Source organism: Micropterus salmoides, unplaced genomic scaffold (genome assembly GCF_014851395.1).
Source record: "Micropterus salmoides isolate LMB-PRFRI ecotype aquatic unplaced genomic scaffold, ASM1485139v1 Ms_hic_scaffold_1620, whole genome shotgun sequence".
Taxonomy (NCBI): Eukaryota; Metazoa; Chordata; class Actinopteri; order Centrarchiformes; family Centrarchidae; genus Micropterus; species Micropterus salmoides.
In genome coordinates, this window is record NW_024040731.1 from 1 (window position 1) to 19,333 (window position 19,333).

The 19,333-nt window shown below is 46.3% G+C and overlaps 5 non-coding genes across 5 annotated transcripts; all 5 read left to right on the plus strand.

Annotated features, from left to right (window-relative positions):
* Nucleotides 1–3,855: 3,855 nt before the first annotated feature.
* Nucleotides 3,856–3,927, plus strand: trnak-cuu. Its single transcript has one exon. It is a non-coding gene; the product is annotated as a tRNA-Lys (tRNA).
* Nucleotides 3,928–11,067: 7,140 nt separating this feature from the next.
* On the plus strand, nt 11,068–11,139 carry trnak-cuu. Its single transcript has one exon. It is a non-coding gene; the product is annotated as a tRNA-Lys (tRNA).
* A 2,148-nt stretch (nt 11,140–13,287) lies between these two features.
* Nucleotides 13,288–13,360, plus strand: trnak-cuu. The gene has a single exon. It is a non-coding gene; the product is annotated as a tRNA-Lys (tRNA).
* Nucleotides 13,361–14,742: 1,382 nt separating this feature from the next.
* Nucleotides 14,743–14,813, plus strand: trnak-cuu. Its single transcript has one exon. It is a non-coding gene; the product is annotated as a tRNA-Lys (tRNA).
* A 1,124-nt stretch (nt 14,814–15,937) lies between these two features.
* Nucleotides 15,938–16,008, plus strand: trnak-cuu. The gene has a single exon. It is a non-coding gene; the product is annotated as a tRNA-Lys (tRNA).
* The last annotated feature ends 3,325 nt before the right edge of the window (nt 16,009–19,333 follow it).

Here is a 19,333-nt window from a genome sequence, read left to right on the forward strand (position 1 = left end):
AATTCGCATTTGGCCCACACTATAATTCTATGTGACACAAAGTTTATCATTTACTCTTTTACTATCTTCTCCCTTACGAAATTGAAGTTAAGGGATAATTAGCAAACTCAGGGTTGAGCCCACGTTGGGCGCATTCCTATCGGGGCAGCTTAGCTCAATCCATGGGGACTTGGCTTGGGAGTAAAGATTTTCTGGTTGGAGCCCCCTGAGCAACGCTCTGAAACGTCACTGTTCCCTTGACGCTGTACAATGCTACCCATTCTAGGATTGGTTAAATCCAGAGGCCTAAATTGAGGGAGCATTAGCAAGGCCTGGACCCGTAACCTCCCTGGGTGCTGTACAATAGCTTTCCCATTCAAAGATGGATAAACGCAGAGCCTCAAATTCGCATTTGGGAAAATTTGGCCCAATACTATAATTGTATGTGATATATAAGTTTATTATTTGATCTTTGCTATCTTCTTCCCTACTAAATTAGAGTAGCAGCTAACCACATTATCATGTGAGATTACAGGTTGTTTGAGAATTGAAGGGCTACACTTGCTGACGTGGCACGGCTCGCTCAGTCGGTAGCATGAGACTCTTAATCTCAGGGTCGGGGTTCGAGCCCACGTTGGGCGTCTTCCTATTAGCTCAATCCGTGGGACTTGGCTTGAGAGTAAAGACTTGCTGGATTGAGCCCCCTGAGCAACGCTCTGAAAACGTAACTCTTCACGGTACAATGTCTGCCCACTCTTGGATTGGTTAAATCCAGAGGCCTAAATTGAGGGAGCATTAGCAAGGCCTGAACCCCTAACATTTGGCCCACTATAATTCTATGTGACTCAACCTTATCATTACTCTTTTACTATCTCTCCCTTACAAAATTGAAGTTAAGGGATAATTAGCAAACTCAGGGTCGAGCCCACGTTGGGCGCATTCCTATCGGGGCAGCATTAGCTCAATCCATGGGGACTTGGCTTGGGAGTAAAGATTTTCTGGTTGGAGCCCTGAGCAACGCTCTGAAAACGTCACTGTTCCCTTGACGCTGTTACAATGCCTGCCCATTCGAGGATTGGTTAAATCCAGAGGCCTAATTGAGGGAGCATACAAGGCCCTGGACCCCCTAACATTTGGCCCACACTATAATTTATGTGACTCAAAGATTATCATTTACTCTTTTTACTATCTTCTCCCTTACGAAATTGAAGTTAAGGGATAATTAGCAAACTCAGGGTCGAGCCCCACGTTGGGCGATTCCTATCGGGGCAGCATTAGCTCAATCCATGGGGCTTGGCTTAGAGTAAAGATTTTTCTGGTTGGAGCCCCCTGAGCAACGCTCTGAAAACGTCACTGCTCCTTGACGCGTACAATGCCTACCCCATTCTAGGATTGGTTAAAATCCAGAGGTCTAAATTGAGGGAGCATAGCAAGGCCCTGGACCCGTAACTGCTCCCGGGTGCTTAAAGTGGCAGCCCATCAAGGATGGGTTAAATGCACAGCCTCAATTCGCATTTGGCCCACCTATAATTCTATGTGACACAAAGTTTATCATTTACTCTTTTTACTATCTTCTCCCTTACGAAATTGAAGTTAAGGGATAATTAGCAAACTCAGGGTCGAGCCCCACGTTGGGCGCATTCCTATCGGGGCAGCTTAGCTCAATCCATGGGGACTTGGCTTGGGAGTAAAGATTTTCTGGTTGGAGCCCCCTGAGCAACGCTCTGAAAACGTCACTGTTCCCTTGACGCTGTACAATGCCTGCCCATTCTAGGATTGGTTAAATCCAGAGGCCTAAATTGAGGGCATTAGCAAGGCCCTGGACCCGTAACCGCTCCCTGGGTGCTGTACAATAGCTTCCCATTCAAAGATGGATTAAACCAGAGCCTCAAATTCGCATTTGGGAAAATTTGGCCAATACATAATTGTATGTGATATATAAAGTTTATTATTTACGATCTTTGCTATCTTCTCCTACTAAATTAGAGTTAGCAGCTAACCACATTATCAGTGATTACAGGTTGTTTGAGAATTGAAGGGCTTACACTTGGACTGACGTGGCCGGCTAGCTCAGTCGGTAGAGCATGAGACTCTTAATCTCGGGTCGTGGGTTCGAGCCCCGTTGGGCGTCTTCCTATTAGCTCAATCCGTGGGACTGGCTTGAGAGTAAAGACTTGCTGGATTGAGCCCCCTGAGCAACGCTGAAAACGTAACTCTTCACGGTACAATGTCTGCCCACTCTTGGATTGGTTAAATCCAGAGGCCTAAATTGAGGCATTAGCAAGGCCCTGAACCCCTAACATTTGGCCCCACTATAATTCTATGTGACTCAAACATTATCATTTACTCTTTTTACTATCTTCTCCCTTACGAAATTGAAGTTAAGGGTAATTAGCAAACTCAGGGTCGAGCCCCACGTTGGGCGCATTCCTATCGGGGCAGATTAGCTCAATCCATGGGGACTTGGCTTAGGAGTAAAGATTTTCTGGTTGGAGCCCCGTGAGCAACGCTCTGAAAACGTCACTGCTCCCTTGACGCTGTACAATGCCTACCCATTCTAGGATTGGTTAAATCCAGAGGCCTAAATTGAGGGAGCATTAGCAAGGCCCTGGACCCCTAACATTTGGCCCACACTGTAATTCTATGTGACTCAAAGTTTATCATTTACTCTTTTTACTATCTTCTCCCTTACAAATTGAAGTTAAGGGATAATTAGCAAACTCAGGGTCGAGCCCCCGTTGGGCGCATTCCTATCAGGGCAGCATTAGCTCAATCCATGGGGACTTGGCTTGGAGTAAAGATTTTCTGGTTGGAGCCCCCTGAGCAACGCTCTGAAACGTCACTGTTCCCTTGACGCTGTACAATGCCTGCCCATTCTAGGATTGGTTAAATCCAGAGGCCTAAATGAGGGCGCATTAGCAAGGCCCTGGACCCCTAACATTTGGCCCACACTATTCTATGTGACTCAAAGATTATCATTTACTCTTTTTACTATCTTCTCCCTTACGAAATTGAAGTTAAGGGATAATTAGCAAACTCAGGGTCGAGCCCCACGTTGGGCGCATTCCTATCGGGGCAGCATTAGCTCAATCCATGGGGACTTGGCTTAGGAGTAAAGATTTTCTGGTTGGAGCCCCCTGAGCAACGCTCTGAAAACGTCACTGCTCCCTTGACGCTGTACAATGCCTACCCATTCTAGGATTGGTTAAATCCAGAGGTCAAATTGAGGGAGCATTAGCAAGGCCCTGGACCCGTAACTGCTCCTGGGTGCTTTAAAGTGGCAGCCCTTCAAGGATGGGTTAAATGCACAGCCTCAAATTCGCATTTGGCCCACACTATAATTCTATGTGACACAAAGTTTATCATTTACTCTTTTTACTATCTTCTCCCTTACGAAATTGAAGTTAAGGGATAATTAGCAAACTCAGGGTCGAGCCCCACGTTGGGCGCATTCCTATCGGGGCAGCATTAGCTCAATCCATGGGGACTTGGCTTGGGAGTAAGATTTTCTGGTTGGAGCCCCCTGAGCAACGCTCTGAAAACGTCACTGTTCCCTTGACGCTGTACAATGCCTACCCATTCTAGGATGGTTAAATCCAGAGGCCTAAATTGAGGGAGCATTAGCAAGGCCCTGGACCCGTAACCGCTCCCTGGGTGCTGTACAATAGCTTCCATTCAAAGATGGATTAAACGCAGAGCCTCAAATTCGCATTTGGGAAAATTTGGCCCAATACTATAATTGTATGTGATATATAAAGTTTATTATTACGATCTTTGCTATCTTCTTCCCTACTAAATTAGAGTTAGCAGCTAACCACATTATCATGTGAGATTACAGGTTGTTTGAGAATTGAAGGGCTTACTTGGACTGACGTGGCCCGGCTAGCTCAGTCGTAGAGCATGAGACTCTTAATCTCAGGGTCGTGGGTTCGAGCCCCACGTTGGGCTTCTTCCTATTAGCTCATCCGTGGGACTTGGCTTGAGAGTAAGAACTTGCTGGATTGAGCCCCCTGAGCAACGCTCTGAAAACGTAACTCTTCACGGTACAATGCCTGCCCATTCTTGGATTGGTTAAATCCAGAGGCCTAAATTGAGGAGCATTAGCAAGGCCCTGGACCCCTAACATTTGGCCCCACTATAATTCTATGTGACTCAAAGATTTATCATTTACTCTTTTTACTATCTTCTCCCTTACGAAATTGAAGTTAAGGGATAATTAGCAAACTCAGGGTCGAGCCCCACGTTGGGCGCATTCCTATCGGGGCAGCATTAGCTCAATCCATGGGGACTTGGCTTAGGAGTAAAGATTTTCTGGTTGGAGCCCCCTGAGCAACGCTCTGAAAACGTCACTGCTCCCTTGACGCTGTACAATGCCTACCCATTCTAGGATTGGTTAAATCCAGAGGCCTAAATTGAGGGAGCATTAGCAAGGCCCTGGACCCCTAACATTTGGCCCACACTATAATTCTATGTGACTCAAAGATTATCATTTACTCTTTTTACTATCTTCTCCCTTACGAAATTGAAGTTAAGGGATAATTAGCAAACTCAGGGTCGAGCCCCACGTTGGGCCATACCTATCGGGGCAGCATTAGCTCAATCCATGGGACTTGGCTTAGGAGTAAAGATTTTCTGGTTGGAGCCCCCTGAGCAACGCTCTGAAAACGTCACTGCTCCCTTGACGCTGTACAATGCCTACCCATTCTAGGATTGGTTAAATCCAGAGGCCTAAATTGAGGGAGCATTAGCAAGGCCTGGACCCGTAACTGCTCCCTGGGTGCTTTAAAGTGGCAGCCCATTCAAGGATGGTTAAATGCACAGCCTCAAATTCGCATTTGGCCCACACTATAATTCTATGTGAAACAAAGTTTATCATTTACTCTTTTTACTATCTTCTCCCTTGCGAAATTGAAGTTAAGGGATAATTAGCAAACTCAGGGTCGAGCCCCACGTTGGGCATTCCTATCGGGGCAGAATTAGCTCAATCCATGGGGACTTGGCTTGGGAGTAAAGATTTTCTGGTTGGAGCCCCCTGAGCAACGCTCTGAAAACGTCACTCTTCCCTTGACGCTGTACAATGCCTACCCATTCTAGGATTGGTTAAATCCAGAGGCCTAAATTGAGGGAGCATTAGCAAGGCCCTGGACCCGTAACCGCTCCCTGGGTGCTGTACAATAGCTTCCCATTCAAAGATGGATTAAATGCAGAGCCTCAAATTCGCATTTGGGAAAATTTGGCTCAATACTATAATTGTATGTGATATATAAAGTTTATTATTTACGATCTTTGCTATCTTCTTCCCTACTAAATTAGAGTTAGCAGCTAACCACATTATCATGTGAGATTACAGGTTGTTTGAGATTGAAGGGCTTACACTTGGACTGACGTGGCCCGGCTAGCTCATCGGTAGAGCAGAGACTCTAATCTCAGGGTCGTGGTTCGAGCCCCACGTTGGGCGTCTTCCTATTAGCTCAATCCGTGGGGACTTGGCTTGGGAGTAAAGACTTGCTGGATTGAGCCCCCTGAGCAACGCTCTGAAAACGTAACTCTTCACGGTACAATGTCTGCCCACTCTTGGATTGGTTAAATCCAGAGGCCTAAATTGAGGGAGCATTAGCAAGGCCCTGGACCCCTAACATTTGCCCACACTATAATTCTATGTGACTCAAAGTTTATCATTTACTCTTTTACTATCTTCTCCCTTACAAAATTGAAGTTAAGGGATAATTAGCAAACTCAGGGTCGAGCCCCACGTTGGGCGCATTCCTATCGGGGCAGCATTAGCTCAATCCATGGGGACTTGGCTTGGAGTAAATTTTCTGGTGGGAGCCCCCTGAGCAACGCTCTGAAAACGTCACTGTTCCCTTGACGCTGTACAATGCCTGCCCATTCTAGGATTGGTTAAATCCAGAGGCCTAAATTGAGGGAGCATTAGCAAGGCCCTGGACCCCTAACATTTGGCCCACACTATAATTCTATGTGACTCAAAGATTATCATTTACTCTTTTTACTATCTTCTCCCTTACGAAATTGAGTTAAGGGATAATTAGCAAACTCAGGTCGAGCCCCACGTTGGGCGCATTCCTATCGGGGCAGCATTAGCTCAATCTATGGGGACTTGGCTTAGGAGTAAAGATTTTCTGGTTGGAGCCCCCTGAGCAACGCTCTGAAAACGTCACTGCTCCCTTGACGCTGTACAATGCCTACCCATTCTAGGATTGGTTAAATCCAGAGGTCTAAATTGAGGGAGCATTAGCAAGGCCCTGGACCCGTAACTGCTCCCTGGGTGCTTTAAAGTGGCAGCCCATTCAAGGATGGGTTAAATGCACAGCCTCAAATTCGCATTTGGCCCACACTATAATTCTATGTGACACAAAGTTTATCATTTACTCTTTTTACTATCTTCTCCCTTACGAAATTGAAGTTAGGGATAATTAGCAAACTCAGGGTCGAGCCCCACGTTGGGCGCATTCCTATCGGGGCAGCATTAGCTCAATCCATGGGGACTTGGCTTGGGAGTAAAGATTTTCTGGTTGGAGCCCCCTGAGCAACGCTCTGAAAACGTCACTGTTCCCTTGACGCTGTACAATGCCTGCCCATTCTAGGATTGGTTAAATCCAGAGGCCTAAATTGAGGGAGCATTAGCAGGCCCTGGACCCGTAACCGCTCCCTGGGTGCTTTAAGTGGCAGCCCATTCAAAGATGGGTTAAATGCACAGCCTCAAATTTGCATTTGGCCCACACTATAATTCTATGTGACACAAAGTTTATCATTTACTCTTTTTACTATCTTCTCCCTTACGAAATTGAAGTTAAGGGATAATTAGCAAACTCAGGGTCAAGCCCCACATTGGGCGCATTCCTATCGGGGCAGCATTAGCTCAATCCATGGGGACTTGGCTTGGGAGTAAAGACTTGCTGGATTGAGCCCCCTGAGCAACGCTCTGAAAACGTCACTGCTTCCTTGACGCTGTACAATGCCTACCCATTCTAGGATTGGTTAAATCCAGAGGCCTAAATTGAGGGAGCATTAGCAAGGCCCTGGACCCCTAACATTTGGCTCACACTATAATTCTATGTGACTCAAAGTTTATCATTTACTCTTTTTACTATCTTCTCCCTTACGAAATTGAAGTTAAGGGATAATTAGCAAACTCAGGTCGAGCCCCACGTTGGGCGCATTCCTATCGGGGCAGCATTAGCTCAATCCATGGGGACTTGGCTTAGGAGTAAAGATTTTCTGGTTGGAGCCCCCTGAGCAACGCTCTGAAAACTCACTGTTCCTTGACGCTGTACAATGCCTGCCCATTCTAGGATTGGTTAAATCCAGAGGCCTAAATTGAGGGAGCTTAGCAAGGCCCTGGACCCGTAACCGCTCCCTGGGTGCTTTAAAGTGGCAGCCCATTCAAGGATGGGTTAAATGCACAGCCTCAAATTCGCATTTGGCCCACACTATAATTCTATGTGACACAAAGTTTATCATTTACTCTTTTTACTATCTTCTCCCTTACGAAATTGAAGTTAAGGGATAATTAGCAAACTCAGGGTCGAGCCCCACGTTGGGCGCATTCCTATCGGGGCAGCATTAGCTCAATCCATGGGGACTTGGCTTGGAGTAAATTTTCTGGTTGGAGCCCCCTGAGCAACGCTCTGAAAACGTCACTGTTCCCTTGACGCTGTACAATGCCTGCCCATTCTAGGATTGGTTAAATCCAGAGGCCTAAATTGAGGGAGCATTAGCAAGGCCCTGGACCCGTAACCGCTCCCTGGGTGCTGTACAATAGCTTCCCATTCAAAGATGGATTAAACGCAGAGCCTCAAATTCGCATTTGGGAAAATTTGGCCCAATACTATAATTGTATGTGATATATAAAGTTTATTATTTACGATCTTTGCTATCTTCTTCCCTACTAAATTAGAGTTAGCAGCTAACCACATTATCATGTGAGATTGCAGGTTGTTTGAGAATTGAAGGGCTTACACTTGGCCTGACGTGGCCCGGCTAGCTCAGTCGGTAGAGCATGAGACTCTTATCTCAGGTCGTGGGTTCGAGCCCCACGTTGGGCGTCTTCCTATTAGCTCAATCCGTGGGGACTTGGCTTGAGAGTAAAGACTTGCTGGATTGAGCCCCCTGAGCAACGCTCTGAAAACGTCACTGCTTCCTTGACGCTGTACAATGCCTACCCTTCTAGGATTGGTTAAATCCAGAGCCTAAATTGAGGGAGCATTAGCAAGGCCCTGGACCCGTAACCGCTCCCTGGTGCTGTACAATAGCTTCCCATTCAAAGATGGATTAAATGCAGAGCCTCAAATTCGCATTTGGAAAATTTGGCTCAATACTATAATTGTATGTGATATATAAAGTTTATTATTTACGATCTTTTCTATCTTCTTCCCTACTAAATTAGAGTTAGCAGCTAACCACATTATCATGTGAGATTACAGGTTGTTTGAGAATTGAAGGGCTTACACTTGGACTGACGTGGCCAGGCTAGCTCAGTCGTAGAGCATGAGACTCTTAATCTCAGGGTCGTGGGTTCGAGCCCTGTTGGGCGTCTTCCTATTAGCTCAATCCGTGGGGACTTGGCTTGGGAGTAAAGACTTGCTGGATTGAGCCCCCTGAGCAACGCTCTGAAAACGTAACTCTTCACGGTACAATGTCTGCCCACTCTTGGATTGGTTAATCCAGAGGCCTAAATTGAGGGAGCATTAGCAAGGCCCTGGACCCCTAACATTTGGCCCACACTATAATTCTATGTGACTCAAAGTTTATCATTTACTCTTTTTACTATCTTCTCCCTTACAAAATTGAAGTTAAGGGATATTAGCAAACTCAGGGTCGAGCCCCACGTTGGGCGCATTCCTATCGGGCAGCATTAGCTCAATCCATGGGGACTTGGCTTGGGAGTAAAGATTTTCTGGTTGGAGCCCCCTGAGCAACGCTCTGAAAACGTCACTGTTCCCTTGACGCTGTACAATGCCTGCCCATTCTAGGATTGGTTAAATCCAGAGGCCTAAATTGAGGGAGCATTAGCAAGGCCCTGGACCCCTAACATTTGGCCCACACTATAATTCTATGTGACTCAAAGATTATCATTTACTCTTTTTACTATCTTCTCCCTTACGAAATTGAAGTTAAGGGATAATTAGCAAACTCAGGGTCGAGCCCCACGTTGGGCGCATTCCTATCGGGGCAGCATTAGCTCAATCCATGGGGACTTGGCTTAGGAGTAAAGATTTTCTGGTTGGAGCCCCCTGAGCAACGCTCTGAAAACGTCACTGCTCCCTTGACGCTGTACAATGCCTACCCATTCTAGGATTGGTTAAATCCAGAGGTCTAAATTGAGGGAGCATTAGCAAGGCCCTGGACCCGTAACTGCTCCCTGGGGTGCTTAAAGTGGCAGCCCATTCAAGGATGGTTAAATGCACAGCCTCAAATTCGCATTTGGCCCACACTATAATTCTATGTGACACAAAGTTTATCATTTACTCTTTTACTATCTTCTCCCTTACGAAATTGAAGTTAAGGATAATTAGCAAACTCAGGGTCGAGCCCCACGTTGGGCGCATTCCTATCGGGGCGCATTAGCTCAATCCATGGGACTTGGCTTGGGAGTAAAGATTTTCTGGTTGGAGCCCCTGAGCAACGCTCTGAAAACGTCACTGTTCCCTTGACGCTGTACAATGCCTGCCCATTCTAGGATTGGTTAAATCCAGAGGCCTAAATTGAGGGAGCATTAGCAAGGCCCTGGACCCGTAACCGCTCCCTGGGTGCTTTAAAGTGGCAGCCCATTCAAAGATGGGTTAAATGCACAGCCTCAAATTTGCATTTGGCCCACACTATAATTCTATGTGACACAAAGTTTATCATTTACCTCTTTTACTATCTTCTCCCTTACGAAATTGAAGTTAAGGGATATTAGCAAACTCAGGGTCAAGCCCCACATTGGGCGCATTCCTATCGGGCAGCATTAGCTCAATCCATGGGACTTGGCTTGGAGTAAAGACTTGCTGGATTGAGCCCCCTGAGCAACGCTCTGAAAACGTCACTGCTTCCTTGACGCTGTACAATGCCTACCCATTCTAGGATTGGTTAAATCCAGAGGCCTAAATTGAGGGAGCATTAGCAAGGCCCTGGACCCCTACCATTTGGCTCACACTATAATTCTATGTGACTCAAGTTTATCATTTACTCTTTTTACTATCTTCTCCCTTACGAAATTGAAGTTAAGGATAATTAGCAAACTCAGGGTCGAGCCCCACGTTGAGCGCATTCCTATCGGGGCAGAATTAGCTCAATCCATGGGGACTTGGCTTAGGAGTAAAGATTTTCTGGTTGGAGCCCCCTGAGCAACGCTCTGAAAACGTCACTGCTCCCTTGACGCTGTACAATGCCTACCCATTCTAGGATTGGTTAAATCCAGAGGCCTAAATTGAGGGAGCATTAGCAAGGCCCTGGACCCGTAACTGCTCCCTGGGTGCTTTAAAGTGGCAGCCCATTCATGGATGGGTTAAATGCACAGCCTCAAATTTGCATTTGGCCCCACTATAATTCTATGTGACACAAAGTTTATCATTTACTCTTTTTACTATCTTCTCCCTTACGAAATTGAAGTTAAGGGATAATTAGCAAACTCAGGGTCGAGCCCCACGTTGGGCGCATTCCTATCGGGGCAGCATTAGCTCAATCCATGGGGACTTGGCTTGGGAGTAAAGATTTTCTGGTTGGAGCCCCCTGAGCAACGCTCTGAAAACGTCACTGTTCCCTTGACGCTGTACAATGCCTGCCCATTCTAGGATTGGTTAAATCCAGAGGCCTAAATTGAGGGAGCATTAGCAAGGCCCTGGACCCGTAACCGCTCCCTGGGTGCTGTACAATAGCTTCCCATTCAAGATGGATTAAACGCAGAGCCTCAAATTCGCATTTGGGAAAATTTGGCCCAATACTATAATTGTATGTGATATATAAAGTTTATTATTTACGATCTTTGCTATCTTCTTCCCTACTAAATTAGAGTTAGCAGCTAACCACTTATCATGTGAGATTACAGTTTGTTTGAGAATTGAGGCTTACACTTGGACTGACGTGGCCCGGCTAGCTCAGTCGGTAGAGCATGAGACTCTTAATCTCAGGTCGTGGGTTCGAGCCCCACGTTGGGCGTCTTCCTATTAGCTCAATCCGTGGGACTTGGCTTGAGAGTAAAGACTTGCTGGATTGAGCCCCCTGAGCAACGCTCTGAAAACGTAACTCTTCACGGTACAATGTCTGCCCCTCTTGGATTGGTTAAATCCAAGGCCTAAATTGAGGGAGCATTAGCAAGGCCCTGGACCCCTAACATTTGGCCCACACTATAATTCTATGTGACTCAAAGTTTATCATTTACTCTTTTTACTATCTTCTCCCTTACAAAATTGAAGTTAAGGGATAATTAGCAAACTCAGGGTCGAGCCCCACGTTGGGCGCATTCCTATCGGGGCAGAATTAGCTCAATCCATGGGGACTTGGCTTGGGAGTAAAATTTTCTGGTTGGAGCCCCCTGAGCACGCTCTGAAAACGTCACTGTTCCCTTGACGCTGTACAATGCCTGCCCATTCTAGATTGGTTAAATCCAGAGGCCTAAATTGAGGGAGCATTAGCAAGGCCCTGGACCCCTAACTTTGGCCCACACTATAATTCTATGTGACTCAAAGATTATCATTTACTCTTTTTACTATCTTCTCCCTTACGAAATTGAAGTTAAGGGATAATTAGCAAACTCAGGGTCGAGCCCCACGTTGGGCGCATTCCTATCGGGGCAGCATTAGCTCAATCCATGGGGACTTGGCTTAGGAGTAAAGATTTTCTGGTTGGAGCCCCCTGAGCAACGCTCTGAAAACGTCACTGCTCCCTTGACGCTGTACAATGCCTACCCATTCTAGGATTGGTTAAATCCAGAGGTCTAAATTGAGGGAGCATTAGCAAGGCCCTGGACCCGTAACTGCTCCCTGGTGCTTTAAAGTGGCAGCCCATTCAAGGATGGGTTAAATGCACAGCCTCAAATTCGCATTTGGCCCACACTATAATTCTATGTGACACAAAGTTTATCATTTACTCTTTTTACTATCTTCTCCCTTACGAAATTGAAGTTAAGGATAATTAGCAAACTCAGGGTCGAGCCCCACGTTGGGCGCATTCCTATCGGGGCAGCATTAGCTCAATCCATGGGGACTTGGCTTGGGAGTAAAGATTTTCTGGTTGGAGCCCCCTGAGCAACGCTCTGAAAACGTCACTGTTCCCTTGACGCTGTACAATGCCTGCCCATTCTAGGATTGGTTAAATCCAGAGGCCTAAATTGAGGAGCATTAGCAAGGCCCTGGACCCGTAACCGCTCCCTGGGTGCTTTAAAGTGGCAGCCCATTCAAAGATGGGTTAATGCCAGCCTCAAATTTGCATTTGGCCCACACTATAATTCTATGTGACACAAAGTTTATCATTTACTCTTTTTACTATCTTCTCCCTTACGAAATTGAAGTTAAGGGATAATTAGCAAACTCAGGGTCAAGCCCCACATTGGGCGCATTCCTATCGGGGCAGCATTAGCTCAATCCATGGGGACTTGGCTTGGGAGTAAAGACTTGCTGGATTGAGCCCCCTGAGCAACGCTCTGAAAACGTCACTGCTTCCTTGACGCTGTACAATGCCTACCCATTCTAGGATTGGTTAAATCCAGAGGCCTAAATTGAGGGAGCATTAGCAAGGCCCTGGACCCCTACCATTTGGCTCACACTATAATTCTATGTGACTCAAAGTTTATCATTTACTCTTTTTACTATCTTCTCCCTTACGAAATTGAAGTTAAGGGATAATTAGCAAACTCAGGGTCGAGCCCCACGTTGGGCGCATTCCTATCGGGGCAGCATTAGCTCAATCCATGGGGACTTGGCTTAGGAGTAAAGATTTTCTGGTTGGAGCCCCCTGAGCAACGCTCTGAAAACGTCACTGTTCCCTTGATGCTGTACAATGCCTGCCCATTCTAGGATTGGTTAAATCCGAGGCCTAAATTGAGGGAGCATTAGCAAGGCCCTGGACCCGTAACCGCTCCCTGGGTGCTGTACAATAGCTTCCCATTCAAAGATGGATTAAACGCAGAGCCTCAAATTCGCATTTGGGAAATTTGGCCCAATACTATAATTGTATGTGATATATAAGTTTATATTTACGATCTTTGCTATCTTCTTCCCTACTAAATTAGAGTTAGCAGCTAACCACATTATCATGTGAGATTACAGGTTGTTTGAGAATTGAAGGGCTTACACTTGGACTGACGTGGCCCGGCTAGCTCAGTCGGTAGAGCATGAGACTCTTAACCTCAGGGTCGTGGGTTCGAGCCCCACGTTGGGCGTCTTCCTATTAGCTCAATCCGTGGGGACTTGGCTTGAGAGTAAAGACTTGCTGGATTGAGCCCCCTGAGCAACGCTCTGAAAACGTAACTCTTCACGGTACAATGTCTGCCCACTCTTGAACATTTGGCCCACACTATAATTCTATGTGACTCAAACATTATCATTTACTCTTTTTACTATCTTCTCCCTTACGAAATTGAAGTTAAGGGATAATTAGCAAACTCAGGGTCGAGCCCCACGTTGGGCGCATTCCTATCGGGGCAGCATTAGCTCAATCCATGGGACTTGGCTTGGAGTAAGATTTTCTGGTTGGAGCCCCCTGAGCAACGCTCTGAAAACGTCACTGTTCCTTGACGCTGTACAATGCCTGCCCATTCTAGGATTGGTTAATCCAGAGGCCTAAATTGAGGGAGCATTAGCAAGGCCCTGGACCCCTAACATTTGGCCCACACTATAATTCTATGTGACTCAAAGATTATCATTTACTCTTTTTACTATCTTCTCCCTTACGAAATTGAAGTTAAGGGATAATAGCAAACTCAGGTCGAGCCCCACGTTGGGCGCATTCCTATCGGGGCAGAATTAGCTCAATCCATGGGGACTTGGCTTAGGAGTAAAGATTTTCTGGTTGGAGCCCCCTGAGCAACGCTCTGAAAACGTCACTGCTCCCTTGACGCTGTACAATGCCTACCCATTCTAGGATTGGTTAAATCCAGAGGTCTAAATTGAGGGAGCATTAGCAAGGCCCTGGACCCGTAACTGCTCCCTGGGTGCTTTAAAGTGGCAGCCCATTCAAGGATGGGTTAAATGCACAGCCTCAAATTCGCATTTGGCCCACACTATAATTCTATGACACAAAGTTTATCATTTACTCTTTTTACTACTTCTCCCTTACGAAATTGAAGTTAAGGGATAATTAGCAAACTCAGGGTCGAGCCCCACGTTGGGCGCATTCCTATCGGGCAGCATTAGCTCAATCCATGGGGACTTGGCTTGGGAGTAAAGATTTTCTGGTTGGAGCCCCCTGAGCAACGCTCTGAAAACGTCACTGTTCCCTTGACGCTGTACATGCCTGCCCATTCTAGGATTGGTTAAATCCAGAGGCCTAAATTGAGGGAGCATTAGCAAGGCCCTGGACCCGTAACCGCTCCCTGGGTGCTGTACAATAGCTTCCCATTCAAAGATGGATTAAACGCAGAGCCTCAAATTCGCATTTGGGAAAATTTGGCCCAATACTATAATTGTATGTGATATATAAAGTTTATTATTTACGATCTTTGCTATCTTCTTCCCTACTAAATTAGAGTTAGCAGCTAACCACATTATCATGTGAGATTACAGGTTGTTTGAGAATTGAAGGGCTTACACTTGGACTGACGTGGCCCGGCTAGCTCAGTCGTAGAGCATGAGACTCTTAATCTCAGGTCGTGGGTTCGAGCCCCACGTTGGGCGTCTTCCTATTAGCTCAATCCATGGGACTTGGCTTAGGAGTAAAGACTTGCTGGATTGAGCCCCCTGAGCAACGCTCTGAAAACGCACTGCTTCCTTGACGCTGTACAATGCCTACCCATTCTAGGATTGGTTAAATCCAGAGGCCTAAATTGAGGGAGCATTAGCAAGGCCCTGGACCCCTAACATTTGGCCCACACTATAATTCTATGTGACTCAAAGATTCATTTACTCTTTTTACTATCTTCTCCCTTACGAAATTGAAGTTAAGGGATAATTAGCAAACTCAGGGTCGAGCCCCACGTTGGGCGCATACCTATCGGGCAGCATTAGCTCAATCCATGGGACTTGGCTTAGGAGTAAAGATTTACTGGTTGGAGCCCCCTGAGCAACGCTCTGAAAACGTCACTGCTCCCTTGACGCTGTACAATGCCTACCCATTCTAGGATTGGTTAAATCCAGAGGCCTAAATTGAGGAGCATTAGCAAGGCCCTGGACCCGTAACTGCTCCCTGGGTGCTTTAAAGTGGCAGCCCATTCAAGGATGGGTTAAATGCACAGCCTCAAATTCGCATTTGGCCCACACTATAATTCTATGTGAAACAAAGTTTATCATTTACTCTTTTTACTATCTTCTCCCTTGCGAAATTGAGTTAAGGGATAATTAGCAAACTCAGGGTCGAGCCCCACGTTGGGCGCATTCCTATCGGGGCAGAATTAGCTCAATCCATGGGGACTTGGCTTGGAGTAAAGATTTTCTGGTTGGAGCCCCCTGAGCAACGCTCTGAAACGTCACTCTTCCCTTGACGCTGTACAATGCCTACCCATTCTAGGATTGGTTAAATCCAGAGGCCTAAATTGAGGGAGCATTAGCAAGGCCCTGGACCCGTAACCGCTCCCTGGGTGCTGTACAATAGCTTCCCATTCAAAGATGGATTAAACGCAGAGCCTCAAATTCGCATTTGGGAAAATTTGGCCCAATACTATAATTGTATGTGATATATAAAGTTTATTATTTACGATCTTTGCTATCTTCTTCCCTACTAAATTAGAGTTAGCAGCTAACCACATTATCAGTGAGATTACAGGTTGTTTGAGAATTGAAGGGCTTACACCTGGACTGACGTGGCCCGGCTAGCTCAGTCGTAGAGCATGAGACTCTTAATCTCAGGTCGTGGGTTCGAGCCCCACGTTGGGCGTCTACCTATTAGCTCAATCCGTGGGGACTTGGCTTGAGAGTAAAGACTTGCTGATTGAGCCCCCTGAGCAACGCTCTGAAAACGTAACTCTTCACGGTACAATGTCTGCCCACTCTTGGATTGGTTAAATCCAGAGGCCTAAATTGAGGGAGCATTAGCAAGGCCCTGAACCCCTAACATTTCGCCACACTATAATTCTATGTGACTCAAACATTATCATTTACTCTTTTTACTACTCTCCCTTACGAAATTGAAGTTAAGGGATAATTAGCAAACTCAGGGTCGAGCCCCACGTTGGGCGCATTCCTATCGGGGCAGCATTAGCTCAATCCATGGGGACTTGGCTTGGGAGTAAAGATTTTCTGGTTGGAGCCCCCTGAGCAACGCTCTGAAAACGTCACTGTTCCCTTGACGCTGTACAATGCCTGCCCATTCTAGGATTGGTTAATCCAGAGGCCTAAATTGAGGAGCATTAGCAAGGCCCTGGACCCCTAACATTTGGCCCACACTATAATTCTATGTGACTCAAAGATTATCATTTACTCTTTTTACTATCTTCTCCCTTACGAAATTGAAGTTAAGGGATAATTAGCAAACTCAGGGTCGAGCCCCACGTTGGGCGCATTCCTATCGGGGCAGCATTAGCTCAATCCATGGGGACTTGGCTTAGGAGTAAAGATTTTCTGGTTGGAGCCCCCTGAGCAACGCTCTGAAAAGTCACTGCTCCCTTGACGCTGTACAATGCCTACCCATTCTAGGATTGGTTAAATCCAGAGGCCTAAATTGAGGAGCATTAGCAAGGCCCTGGACCCGTAACTGCTCCCTGGGTGCTTTAAAGTGGCAGCCCATTCATGGATGGGTTAAATGCACAGCCTCAAATTTGCATTTGGCCTGCACTATAATTCTATGCACAAGTTTATCATTTACTCTTTTTACTATCTTCTCCCTTACGAAATTGAAGTTAAGGGATAATTAGCAAACTCAGGGTCAAGCCCCACATTGGGCGCATTCCTATCGGGAAGCATTAGCTCAATCCATGGGGACTGGCTTGGGAGTAAAGACTTGCTGGATTGAGCCCCCTGAGCAACGCTCTGAAAACGTCACTGCTTCCTGACGCTGTACAAGCCTACCCATTCTAGGATTGGTTAAATCCAGAGGCCTAAATTGAGGGAGCATTAGCAAGGGCCCTACCCCTAACATTTGGCTCACACTATAATTCTATGTGACTCAAAGTTTATCATTTACTCTTTTTACTATCTTCTCCCTTACGAAATTGAAGTTAAGGGATAATTAGCAAACTCAGGGTCGAGCCCCACGTTGGGCGCATTCCTATCGGGGCAGCATTAGCTCAATCCATGGGGACTTGGTTAGGAGTAAATTTTCTGGTTGGAGCCCCCTGAGCAACGCTCTGAAACGTCACTGTTCCCTTGACGCTGTACAATGCCTGCCCATTCTAGGATTGGTTAAATCCAGAGGCCTAAATTGAGGGAGCATTAGCAAGGCCCTGGACCCGTAACCGCTCCCTGGGGCTGTACAATAGCTTCCCATTCAAAGATGGATAAACGCAGAGCCTCAAATCGCATTTGGGAAATTTGGCCCAATACTATAATTGTATGTGATATATAAAGTTTATTATTTACGATCTTTGCTATCTTCTTCCCTACTAAATTAGAGTTAGCAGCTAACCACATTATCAGTGAGATTACAGGTTGTTTGAGAATTGAAGGGCTTACACTTGGACTGACGTGGCCCGCTAGCTCAGTCGGTAGAGCATGAGACTCTTATCTCAGGGTCGTGGGTTCGAGCCCCACGTTGGGCGTCTTCCTATTATCTCAATCCGTGGGGACTTGGCTTGAGAGTAAAGACTTGCTGGATTGAGCCCCTGAGCAACGCTCTGAAAACGTAACTCTTCACGGTACAATGTCTGCCCACTCTTGGATTGTTAAATCCAGAGGCCTAAATTGAGGGAGCATTAGCAAGGCCCTGAACCCCTAACATTTGGCCCACACTATAATTCTATGTGACTCAAACATTACATTTACTCTTTTTACTATCTTCTCCCTTACAAATTGAAGTTAAGGATAATTAGCAAACTCAGGTCGAGCCCCACGTTGGGCGCATTCCTATCGGCAGCATTAGCTCAATCCATGGGGACTGGTTGGGTAAAGATGTTCTGGTTGAGCCCCCTGACAACGCTCTGAAAACGTCACTGTTCCCTTGACGCTGTACAATGCCTGCCCATTCTAGGATTGGTTAAATCCAGAGGCCTAAATTGAGGGAGCATTAGCAAGGCCCTGGACCCCTAACATTTGGCCCACACTATAATTCTATGTGACTCAAAGATTATCATTTACTCTTTTTACTATCTTCTCCCTTACGAAATTGAAGTTAAGGGATAATTAGCAAACTCAGAGTCGAGCCCACGTTGGGCGCATTCCTATCGGGGCAGAATTAGCTCAATCCATGGGGACTTGGCTTAGGAGTAAAGATTTTCTGGTTGGAGCCCCTAGCAACGCTCTGAAAACGTCACTGCTCCCTTGACCTGTACAATGCCTACCCATTCTAGGATTGGTTAAATCCAGGGCCTAAATTGAGGGAGCATTAGCAAGGCCCTGGACCCGTAACTGCTCCCTGGGTGCTTTAAAGTGGCAGCCCATTCATGGATGGGTTAAATGCACAGCTCAAATTTGCATTTGGCCCCACTATAATTCTATGTGACACAAGTTTATCATTTACTCTTTTTACTATCTTCTCCCTTACGAAATTGAAGTTAAGGATAATTAGCAAACTCAGGGTCAAGCCCCACATTGGGCGCATTCCTATCGGGGAATCATTAGCTCAATCCATGGGGACTTGGCTTGGGGTAAGACTTGCTGGATTGAGCCCCCTGAGCACGCTCTGAAAACGTCACTGCTTCCTTGACGCTGTACATGCCTACCCATTCTAGGATTGGTTAATCCAGAGGCCTAATTGAGGGAGCATTAGCAAGCCCTGGACCCCTAACATTTGGCTCACACTATAATCTATGTGACTCAAAGTTTATCATTTACTCTTTTTACTATCTTCTCCCTTACGAAATTGAAGTTAAGGGATAATTAGCAAACTCAGGGTCGGCCCCACCGTTGGGCGCATTCCTATCGGGGGCAGCATTAGCTCAATCCATGGGACTTGGCTTAGGAGTAAAGATTTTCTGGTTGAGCCCCCTGAGCAACGCTCTGAAAACGTCACTGTTCCCTTGACGCTGTACAATGCCTGCCCATTCTAGGATTGGTTAAATCCAGAGGCCTAAATTGAGGGAGCATTAGCAAGGCCCTGGACCCGTAAC